The sequence below is a fragment of the Triticum aestivum genome, chromosome 4A, assembly GCF_018294505.1.
Source record: "Triticum aestivum cultivar Chinese Spring chromosome 4A, IWGSC CS RefSeq v2.1, whole genome shotgun sequence".
Taxonomy (NCBI): Eukaryota; Viridiplantae; Streptophyta; class Magnoliopsida; order Poales; family Poaceae; genus Triticum; species Triticum aestivum.
Genome location: NC_057803.1, coordinates 736,569,050 through 736,580,611, shown reverse-complemented (window position 1 = coordinate 736,580,611; position 11,562 = coordinate 736,569,050).

The following is an 11,562-nucleotide window of genomic DNA, read 5'->3' as shown; positions in this document are numbered from 1 at the left end:
ACGTCAGAAGTCCAGCCATGGATGGTTACTGCAATGCGGTGAGAAAGTTGGAGAAGAAATTCGAGGGGTTAGAGCTTCATCATATACCCCGACTGAAAAATCAAGCAGCTGATGATTTGGCAAAAATAGGTTCCAAGAGAGAAGCCATTCCCAGTAATGTGTTTTTGGAACACATCCACACACCATCAGTTCAAGAGGATCCTTTCACCGAAGAAGCCCACAGCCAAAAAGTGTCACGATCCGACTGAAGTTGAAGTTCCAGCCGTGGTCGACCTGATCATGGAAGTTTTGGTTGTCACTCCCGACTGGACGGTGCCGTACATCGCGTATATCTTAAGGAAGGAGCTCCCAGAGAATGAAGAAGAGGCTCGACAGATCGTCCGTCCATCCAAAGCCTTCACTGTGATAAAGGGGCAGTTGTACAAGGAGAGCGTGACTGGAGTCGGTCAGAAGTGCATAACACCAGAGGAAGGTCGGATAATCCTTGACGATATCCACTCGGGGACCTGTGGTCATCATGCGTCCTCTCGGACCATTGTGGCTAAAGCATACCAAGCAGGATTTTACTGGCCAAGAGCAAATGAAATGGCAAAAGAGATACTCGACAAGTGTGAAGGATGCCAGTTCTATTCCAATCTGTCGCACAAACCCGCCTCAGCCTTGAAGACCATTCCACTCGTCTGGCCCTTCGCTATTTGGGGATTGGATATGGTTGGACCACTGAGAACTAGCAGGAGCGGCTTCACCCATGTATTGGTGGCAGTCGACAAGTTCACTAAGTGGATTGAAGCTAAGCCTATCAAGAACCTTGATGCCGGCACTGCTATCAGCTTCATCAGAGAGTTAGTATTCAGATATGGAGTTCCGCACAGCATCATCACTGATAATGGGTCAAACTTCGATTCCGATGAGTTCAGAGCCTTTTGCGCCTCTCAAGGCACACGAGTCGACTACGCTTCAGTCGCTCACCTCCAGTCGAATGGACAAGCGGAACGAGAAAGTGGTCTAATTCTCAAAGGACTGAAACCCCGGCTGATGTGTGATCTCAAGCATGCAGCAGGAGCGTGGGTCGATGAACTTCCATCAGTTCTTTGGGGATTGAGGACCACTCCTAATCGGTCAACTGGACGAACTCCATTCTTTCTGGTCTATGGAGCTGAAGCAGTTCTGCCGAGTGATCTGCTTCACAATGCACCTCGAGTCGAGCTCTACACTGAAGATGAAGCAGAACAAGCCCGACAGGATGCAGTCGACCTTCTAGAAGAGGAAAGAGAGATGGCCATGATCAGATCGACTATCTATCAGCAAGACTTGCGTCGATTCCATGCCAGAAACGTGAAGAGTCGCGCCTTCCAAGAAGGAGACTTGGTCCTCCGAGTGGATCAATAGAAACCGCACAAACTCGCTCCTACTTGGGAAGGCCCCTTCATCGTCACCAAAGTTCTCCACAATGGAGCCTACTATATTTACAATGTCGATCGCCAGATTGATGAGCCACGAGCTTGGAATGCGGAGCTGCTCCGCCCATTTTATACTTAAGTACTCACTCGGGTGAGATGTAATAAAAAGTACCTTTGTAGTTTATTTATCAAAGACAAGAGTGTTATAATTTTCCAAGTGATTTTTGTTGCTTTTGTTTACGAAAGAAATCCCCCAGTGGGTGGCTTAGCTGCGAATCCGTTTCGCCTAAGTTTGTAAAAATAATCCCTGTCGAGTGACGAGCAAGCCTCTCACTCGGTGGCTTAGCTGCGAATCCGTATCGCCTAAGTTTAAAAAATCCTACCGAGTGGTGAGCCGGCCTCCCACTCGGAAGCTTAGTTGTAGTCCCATTACTCGCCTAAGTTCAAAAAATCCTACCGAGTGGTGAGCCGGCCTCCCACTCGGGGGCTTAGCTGCAGTCCAGTACTCGCCTAAGTATTTAAAAAATCCTACCGAAGTGGTGAGCCAGCCTCCCACTCGGAGGCTTAGCTGCAGTCCCAATACTCGCCTAAGTTTAAGAAATCCTACCGAGTGGTGAGCGATCCTCCCACTCGGGGGGCTTAGATGCAGTCCAGTACTCGCCTAAGTACTTAGCCCATTCCACTCTGCAAGGGTGACGAGGTGCAGGTCGACTGCTACCTTCTCCTTCTGAGCTACGCCACAAATACAATGTGCGCTCCAAAATCCCACCGAGTAGAGAGCAATCCTCTCACTCGAGGGCTTAGCTGCAGTCCAGTACTCGCCTAAGTATTTGAAAATCCCACCGAGTGAAGAGCAATCCTCCCACTCTGGGGCTTAGCTGCAGTCCAGTACTCGCCTAAGTTTGAAAACTCCGACCGAGTGGAGAGCAAACCTCCCACTCGGGGGCTTAGCTACAGTCCAGTACTCGCCTAACTTTGAAAAATCCCACCAAGTGGAGAGCAAACCTCCCACTCGGGGGCTTAGCTGCAGTCCAGTACTCGCCTAAGTTTGAAAAATCCTACCGAGTGGAGAGCAAACCTCCCACTCAGGGGCTTAGCTACAGTACAATACTCGCCTAAGTTTGAAAAATCCTACCGAGTGGAGAGCAAACCTCCCACTCGGGGGCTTAGCTGCAGTCCAGTACTCGCCTAAGTTTGAAGAATCCTACCGAGTGGAGAGCAAACCTCCCACTCGGGGTCTTGGCTGCTGTCCAGTACTCGCCTAAGTATGAAATCCATTTCGATTCGCAAGGACGACGAGGTGCAGGTCAACAGTCACCTTCTCCTTCGGAGCTTCGCCACAAATACAATGTGCGCTCTGCAAGGACGACGAGGTGCAGGTCGACTGTCACCTTCTCCTTCGGAGCTTTGCCACAAATACAATGTGCACTTCGTCCCGATCCGCAAGGACGCAGGTCGACTACAACTTGCGCTTCATCCCCACCGGCAAGAGCGATGAGGCGCAGGTCGACTGGATTCTCCATCTTAGAGCTGAGTCACAAGTATTAAAAGTATATTCCGAGTGAAGAACAAAATTCGCTCGAAGGTAAATGCAAACGTTCAACGATAAACCAAGTTTAGATAATGTCCTTCGGATTCAGAAGTGCTCAGGCATCAAGCCTGTCAAAGTTTAACCGGTTACAAAACCACTCGGCATTTCGAGGCAAATCTAAGGCAGGTCATAGAAGTTTTTCTCACTTCTCAGGTGGAGGACTGGAAGGCACGACAAACTCATCCAGGTCGATTCCATCAGCAATCTGAGTGGCAGAAGCAATGAAGGTCTCCATGAAAGATCGGAAGTCATGCTTCTTGGTATTGGCCACTTTGAGGGACGCTAGCTTGTCCTCTCGCGCATCCTTGCAGTGAACACGGACCAGAGACAGAGCAACATCAGCGCCACACTGGGCAGAAGACTTTTTCCATTCTTGCACTCGACCTGGAACTTCATTCAGTCGAGTCATTAGGGACTCGAGGTCATTCTGAAGCGTCTCTCCCGGCCAGAGTGTCGTGTCGATTTGCGACACTGCAACCTTCAGTCGAGCAAGGTAGTCAACTACACCAGCGACACGAGACTCCAGTCGGAGCACGTTCATGGCAGCTTCATCCTTCACGAGAGAGTTAACGGGGTCCAAGCCTGTCTCCACTCGACTAGTCTCCTCCTCAAAGTTCTGGCAGAATTCTGTAAACACAATTCGGAGTTAAGTCAGCAGTTTTATGATGATTCGATAATAACAAGTCAGTCGGATAAAAGGGATTACCTTCAAGCATGACGAATAACTTCTTGGCGAGCCCTCCCAGATAAGCCTCCATATCGTTCTTCTTTCCCGCCAGTTCGCTAGCTTTGTCGCTCAGAGCTATCTTGTCATTCTTCAGTCGGCTGACCTCCTTGTTGGCCGTGTCGAGAGCAGCTTTCAGATTGGCGTTCTCCTCTTCAAGTTTACCGATTCAAGTCAACTTTTCTTCCGCGAGCTTCGTCTTGTCTGAAGCCGCTTTCTGCGCCTCAGCGAGGTCAAGGTCCTTCTTCTTCAGAGCCTCCTTCAGTCTTTCTACAAAGTGGCAATGAGGTCAGAATCAAGAATGGACAAAAAAATAAAGACAGTCGTCAGGATTCTCACCAAACATACCTTTTGCTTCCTCCTTCGCCTTCGTGAAGTTCTCCTGGACAAGCTTCAAGTCAAGTTCGAGTTGGATATGTTTATTCTCCAACTCAGTATAACAAGCCACAAGCTCGCAAGATTTCTGCGAAAGGTCAGTCGATAGACATCAAAGATAGGTCACTTCCGAGTGACTAAGAGAAAAAATCTTAGCATTTCTAAGACTACAGCCGAATCAAAATATTCAACAGTAGTCTCGGGGACTACACCCAGTGGGTGTACTCAGCGTGCCCCCACTGGTTCTACCGACTCGGTTCGATCAGTCGACCGAAAGAGACAGAAAGTTATGATCCTAAACCATAGTCAACTGCCAGCAGTCAGCCACGGTATCATCATGATCTAAAAAACGATAGGTTCTTCAGACCTTAGTCGACTGCCAGCGGTCGACCATGGTCTCGGTGACTACACCCAGTGGGTGTACTCAGCGTGCCCCCACTGGTTCCAAGATTCCATTCGACCAGACCGAGTGGAGAAGTTAGAGTGAAGAGATTCAAAGTATAAAGACTACAGTCGACTGCCAGCAGTCCACCATAGTCTCGGGGACTACACCCAGTGGGTGCACTCAGCGTGCCCCCCCATCCAAAAATTCAATCAACACACCCAGTGGGTGTACAGATACAAAGGTCTTCAGAAAGAAGAGTTTTCAGATACCATATCCTAACAGAACAAGCGGTGACCAACTTACCTGGACGTTGCTCTGAAGAGCTGAGCTTGCATCATAAGCTGCTTGGCCAGCATCCCGGATCGCCTTCACTGGCTCCATCATAACCCCCGACTGGCGTATAGCCTCTTTAGCAGCACCCGCTTGGTCCTCTGGGACGTGGTGTGTGGCGAAAAGGGACGGCGGATCGGCAGCCGATGATGAAGGTCGAGCACTCATCAGCGGCACAGCAAAGGACACGATAGTCCGAGTGACGTTGCCTCCCTCCGGAACCAGCGTCTCAGGTGCTGATACAACCTGAGCAGTCTTGCCAGCAGGCGCCTTTTTGTTCCTCCTCTGCCTCAGTGGCTCCTCATCGTCATCATCAGGGAGATCAATGACATGAGGTGGGGCTATAGGAAAGATTCAAAGTTAAAAATGAAGATCCAATCGACCTAAAGCGAAACTACAGAGATCATACCAAGGTTGGAGGTGGTAGCATCTTCCATTTCTTGGTCCTCGTTCCTGCCTGAGGTCTCGGAGGTAGTAGCACTGCAGATTCCAGAAATCAGTCGGTTAGCCAACGAGTCGACCAAGAGTTTATTCATGCCAAAAAAGAAAACACAAGTTCTCCTATTACCCGGAAATGGTGGGAATCACCATCCTCATCTTGGGCGGGGCCTTAGTCGGTGGGGATGACGTCGCTCGGAGTTGCTTCGACGCCTTTTCAGTCGGCGCCGGAGAGGTCATCCGAGGGCATTTCGTCGACTGCCCAACAGGCACAGTCGCTTTGCCACGCTCGACTGCAGGATCATGGGCGAGCTTGGATCGCCTTTCAGTGCGAGGAGGGTCGACTTCCTCCTCCTCTTCCTCCTCCTCCTCCTCTTCGCCGGAGCCGTCGTCATCTTCATCCCCCTCGCCATCAGATTGCCACTCCTCCTGACTTTCACCTCCGCTCCCCTCCTCCTCCTCGATCTGTTCTTGCGCCCCGTTGGGCATTGAGTACATCTCGGTGGTGACCTGGAAGACAACAAACAAGACAAAGTCAGTCGACCGATGTTAAGCAAACAGGATGGAGAAAGCAGGATCACGGTTAAAGATGCAAGATTGGACCTTGTCAACTTCATATGATTGGTCGAGTGGAGGAATCCTCCTAGCTCCTTGAGGGTTATCCTTGTTCCCTGTGATGCCAGTCATCCACCTCTCCAGCGTGGCATCCTCGACCTCCTCTGGGTGGATCCGGGTGGTGTCTTCAGTGCCAGAATACATCCACATCGGATGGTCTCGATATTGAAGCGGCTGGATGCATCGTCGGAGGAAGACCTCCAAGAGATCCATGTCGGTCACCCCGTCATGGATAAGCTGGACTACGCGCTCGACCAGTGCCTTAACCTACACCTTCTCCTCCGGGACCACCTTCAAAGAGGACGGCTTGCTCACTCGGTCCATGGAAAAGGGAGGGAGTCCAGTCGACTGCCCTGGCGTCGGCTGGTCTTGGCAGTAGAACCAGGTCGACTGCAACCCTCAGACCGACTCGGGAAGGACCATGGCTGGAAAGGCACTTTTTACCCTCATTTGAACCCCAAGGCCCCCACACATCTGAATCACTTCGGTTTTCTCGTCACTCGGACTGGCCTTTTTCACCGTCTGGGAGCGACAGGTGAAAATGTGTTTGAAAAGACCCCAATGAGGCCGACACCCCAAGAAATTCTCACACAAGGACACGAAAGCAGCGAGATACACGATGGAAGTTGGGTGTGAAGTGGTGGAGTTGTGCCCCAAAGAAGTTCAGAAATCCTCGAAAGAAAGGGTGAGGCGGCAAAGAAAAGCTGCGGTCAACATGGGTGGCTAAGAGGACACACTCACCCTCCTGAGGCTGCGGCTGCCACTCCTTCCCCGGGGGCCACGCTGATCCATGGGGGATCAGTCCTTCATTGGACAGGTCGTCAAGATCTTTCTGACGGATAGTCGAGCGGATCCAATCGCCCTGGATCCAGCCCTGCGGCAGGCCGGCCCGTGACGAGGATCCGCCCCGACTGGTCGCCCTTCCCTTCGCCTTCGCCGTCGCCTTCTTCGCCCGCTCCAAAGCCGCCGTCTTCTCCTTCACCATCATCGCCGACGAAGCACGCACAGAGCAGCAGTGCTGGGATGGTGGCGAACGCAGCAGATGAATCTGAGGAAGCGGGAGAGGAAAATGAGGGCGCACTGTTCAAAAACCCCCGTTCGGCGCCTTATATGGGATTGCTTCCGAGTGACTGACTGGTAGGCCCGGACGATCCTGTCAAATCCCGCAACATTCGCACGCGCGATACATGGCGAAAAAGGTGGCGCAAAGATCGAGGAGTTCCTGCCTTATCCCATCCGAGTACCGCGGCCTCCTCCGCCTCGCGCGCTTCCCAAAATTCAGTACCCGCTAAATCCGCGAACTGCAGAGCAACTTGTCAGACTGGAGATTTCCTCCGATCTGTCACTCGGATATCTCCAAGTACAGAAAATTCACTCAACGTATACAAAGAATGGATCAAGGCGATTGAAAAATAAGTTGGTGTCGTCACCTAAATTCATTGATCCAGAACAAGACATACTCATAACACGAAAATGGGTCGGAAGAGTTCTCAACTCCTTCCCCACTCAAACCTCGATCCATTCGGGGGCTAATGATGAAGCCATGTACCTAGGGTAGGGTCATGGACCTGTCCAAGGTACCCTCCCCAAGGACATCTCTAGAAGAAACTACCTTTCAGTTGACCTGGAAGGATTTCACTCGACGGACTCGAAGACACACTCGACCATGAAGCCACTCACTCGACCACCAGGAGATCTAGAGTCACCCTGCACACAAACGGTCTGTCATTAAGTAGTCTTTATGGTCATCATAGCACTTTATGTATGGCGTTACCAGTAACGCCAGATCTTAATGTACCTTAAACCCTGCATAACTGAGGGCCAGAGGGGTCTGGTGGACTCTATATAAGCCACCCCCCTCCTCAGTGTAAAGGGTTCGCACCCCTGTAACTCATACGCACATAATCCAGTCAACCGCCTCCGGGCTCCGAGACGTAGGGCTGTTACTTCCTCCGAGAAGGGTCTGAACTCGTAAACATCTTGCGTATACAACTACTCCATAGCTAGGACCTTGCCTCTCCATTCCTACCCCCCTATTCTACTGTCAGACTTAGAACAACAACATCGAGCACGGGTGTCCTTTGCTCTCGCCTTTTCTTCCACATCAAGAGTGCCAATGAGATCCGGAACGGAAAATTCCTGTCTCTTGTGCTTCAGTAAGGTAGCAAAGTTCCTCCATGAAGGAGGAAGCTTAGTGATGATACCCCCGGCAACAAACTTGTCCGGTAGCATGCAATTGAAGTGCTCAATTTCTCTAGCAAATGACTGTATCTCATGAGCCTGCTCAACCACGGAGCGCTCTTCAGTCATCCTGTAATCATAGAATTTCTCCATGATGTACAGCTCAATGCCGGCATCCGAGACCCCAAACTTGGCCTCGAGTGTGTTCCACATATCTTTTCCATTGTCAATTGACGCATAAGCATCAACTATGTTCTCACCAAGAACATTCAAGAGAGCAGCCTTAAACAAGGTATCCATTTTCTGAAAAGCTTGTGCCTGTTGGGCATCTTGCTCTCCTTCAGATTTGCCAAAAGTGGCGTCATAACAGCTCATGGTCTGAAACCATAAGACTGCTCTCACGCGCCACCTCTTATAGTGGATACCCTCAAACATAGGAGGTCTCATGGAAGCAGCAAAACCACTTGGGGTAAATTGCCTATCATAAGGTTTTTGGATTGTTGGAAATATGAGCAATTTACCGAATGATTTTATTAACAGAAATACTAGATAAAGCATGACTAGTATAGCAGTGATAAAACAAGCCATGCGATTTGACAAAGAGAAGGTAAATAATATCTGCATATATGAGCTAGAACCGATCATCTCTAACAGGAAAGATGCATATGTTTCGGAGGCCTACTGTCCCGACCTGCGGTGCACGTTCTGGTGCCGCGAACAGCCAGCAGCCGAAGGGCTGCAACATCGGCTCATTCCCGCAACCCGCGGCGCGGCGGAGGAGGAGGAGCGCGCGTGGATGTTCCTCTTGTTCTCATGCTCATACAAGTGGGGAAGGAGCCTCCCTTATAAAGAGGTCCAACTCCCTCTAAACTAGCAATGTGGGACTAAACTTTAGTTTCACCTCTTGCCTTGCACTAATGGGCTGCGTGGGCCTCTAAGATTTATTAGGAATTTCTGAAACTGCTATTGGGCTAGATCCAAATAGATAAAAATTTCAGCAAGAAGTTTGCAGGGTCAATTTTGTATGTGTAGTTACATCGGAAATGCAAGTTTTTAGTGGACTTGCAAGTTACAAATTTTGCCTGTTCTTTGAACCCCCACCACCAAGTATAATTTGGTTTACCTAACTCGTGATTTCGTTACCATGCTATTTTATTCAAAAACCCATTTTTGTCGACCATAACCAAGACAAATCCAGAGTCAATCAGAAAAAACTGGGGCAAAGATAATAACAGCATGCTTTTGCAGGAAACAGCAGCAGCAGCAGATCATACCTTAATCCTTCATGAACTTCTTATGGCGATCGTACGCGTTGAGCCCCCGGATGTGCGACTGGTACTGCCTGCATCCATCAATCCAACATCCAGAGCAGCCTATGAACCACAAGCAAACTAACGAAAAGATCGACCCAAAGGCTGGAAACCATTGCCTTCGATTAGCACACTAGGCTAGTCTAACTTGTACACCCTCCGTTCCTAAATATAAGTCTTTTTAGAGGTTCCACTATAGAGACTCCATTCGGATGTATATAGATGCCTTTCAGAGTATAGGTCCATTCATTTTATTCCGTATGTAGTCCATAATGAAATCTTTTAAAAGCCTTATATTTAGGAATGGAGGGAGTACAAGGCAATTATGGGCCAAGAAGTAAATTACAGTTCGCGGACACGATTATTTTGCATATCACCAAGATTAAAAAAAGAAGTAGTAAACCGTGCATAACATTGTAAAACACAGCATTACTTCTGCAGCTAGATTAGTTTGTGTATCCTCGATAATTAAAAGTACTAAACCATGTGAGCATTTCTCGTTAACAGTCTTAACAGCAAGGAATTTAGAATTAAAAGAAAAAGCTAGGGTTTTTATAGCCGATTCGAGCAGAAAAAAATCAGATTAAATCGACGAGTAATAAATCGAAGAAGGTAAAGAGAGGGACGCGACGAGATCCTTACATCCTCCTCTCCTCCCTGTCGAAGATGGCGGACTTGAGCCGCCCCAGCGACGCCATCGCGCTCTCTTGCCCGCTCCGCCTCGTCTGAGCCCCTCGGCAGCCGCGGACGGTGCACGAGCACCAGCCGACCCACAGGATGCCGCACCGGGGTTTGGAGGAGGATGGTAAGCGAGCGGCGGCGGCGGCCGAGTAGGGCCGGGCGCTGGAGGCTGGAGCTGGAGCCTTGAGGGGTTTTTTAGGCAATCTCGCGAAGCTTTTATTTCAACCTGTCACAACGTTTACAGGGACGAAGGGAATTCCTTCTGGCTGGCCTAGCCAAACATGACGACCAGACCCTAACTTTAAAGCATGCTTCGCTAAATTGTGAGCCTCCTTACTGAAGCTCCTAAATTCATGAACTATATTACATGAAATAAAAGACGTAGTCGTCATCTTGATCTCTTCGATGATAGCTCCGTATGCTGAACCACTCCCCTTCTTGACTTCTGCCCCAACACCTTGGCAATCTGAAGCTAGATGTACACGGTTCAAGTTCAGATCTTGAGCTAGAGCCAAGCCTTCCCTGATATCCAGCGCTTCAAGGGTTGCTGCCTCATTTTGATTTCTGAACACATAGGCCGACGCACCAAGGAAAGCACCTTCGCTATTTCTGCATATTGTACCCACCGTTCCATGGTTTCCTCCCCTACTCACTGCTGCATCAACATTAAGTTTCATAAAATTCTCGGGTGGTGCTAGCCATCCCGACCGCCCAACTGCTGCACTCCCATGGGGCTCACTCTTTTGAGACAGCAAAGGAAGTTCTTCCAAATAAGAGTTAACGAAACCATGAACTGCAAAAAGGCTTTTGAAAATATCTTTGTATATTCCCTTGCGTCTCGCACCCCAGATGGCCCATAGAGTTATTGCAAACCTGATAAACTCCTCCGGTGATAATGATCTACCCATGACAAAAATCCAGTCCTTGGCACATTCCTGTTGATTTATACTCATTTTTTTGCGGGGTCAAATGAGTATGTGCCGCTCTTGGACCAACTTGCCGCGTCCGCTAGAGCCCATCTCATAGGCCGGCCTTCTTAGCAGCAGAGCACAAAGGGCCCCCATACAAAAAGGGCCAGCCCACCTCTCACCGCCATCTCTCGTTCCCTCCACTGTGTCACCCGCCCCCTCCTCTCCTCTCCACGACGTCCCAGCCAAATTCCCGGTGCCAAGGAATGCACATCGTCGTAGCTGAGGGCGACCACCACAGTGTGTTTTTGCTGCCCAAGTTATATGAAATGATATATATCATGCGATCCTTTTGCCTTTTTTTAAATAAAAAAAACTGTTGTCGAGGTATGTGCCCGCAAGTTGCCACAACACCAAAATTTATTGAGGCAATAAGAGAAGCATAAGGGGACAAATCCTAGAGAAAATGAAATAAACAAAAGAAGATTATGTTTTGGTTATGAAGCATAGACAGGGTCATCCACGAGGTGCCCCCCACCGCCTCGCTCTCCATGGTAAATGTCTATCAGCTCGAACCAGACAACCGCCATTCAGCAAATCATGGATCTAGTGTGGGTTAACTCC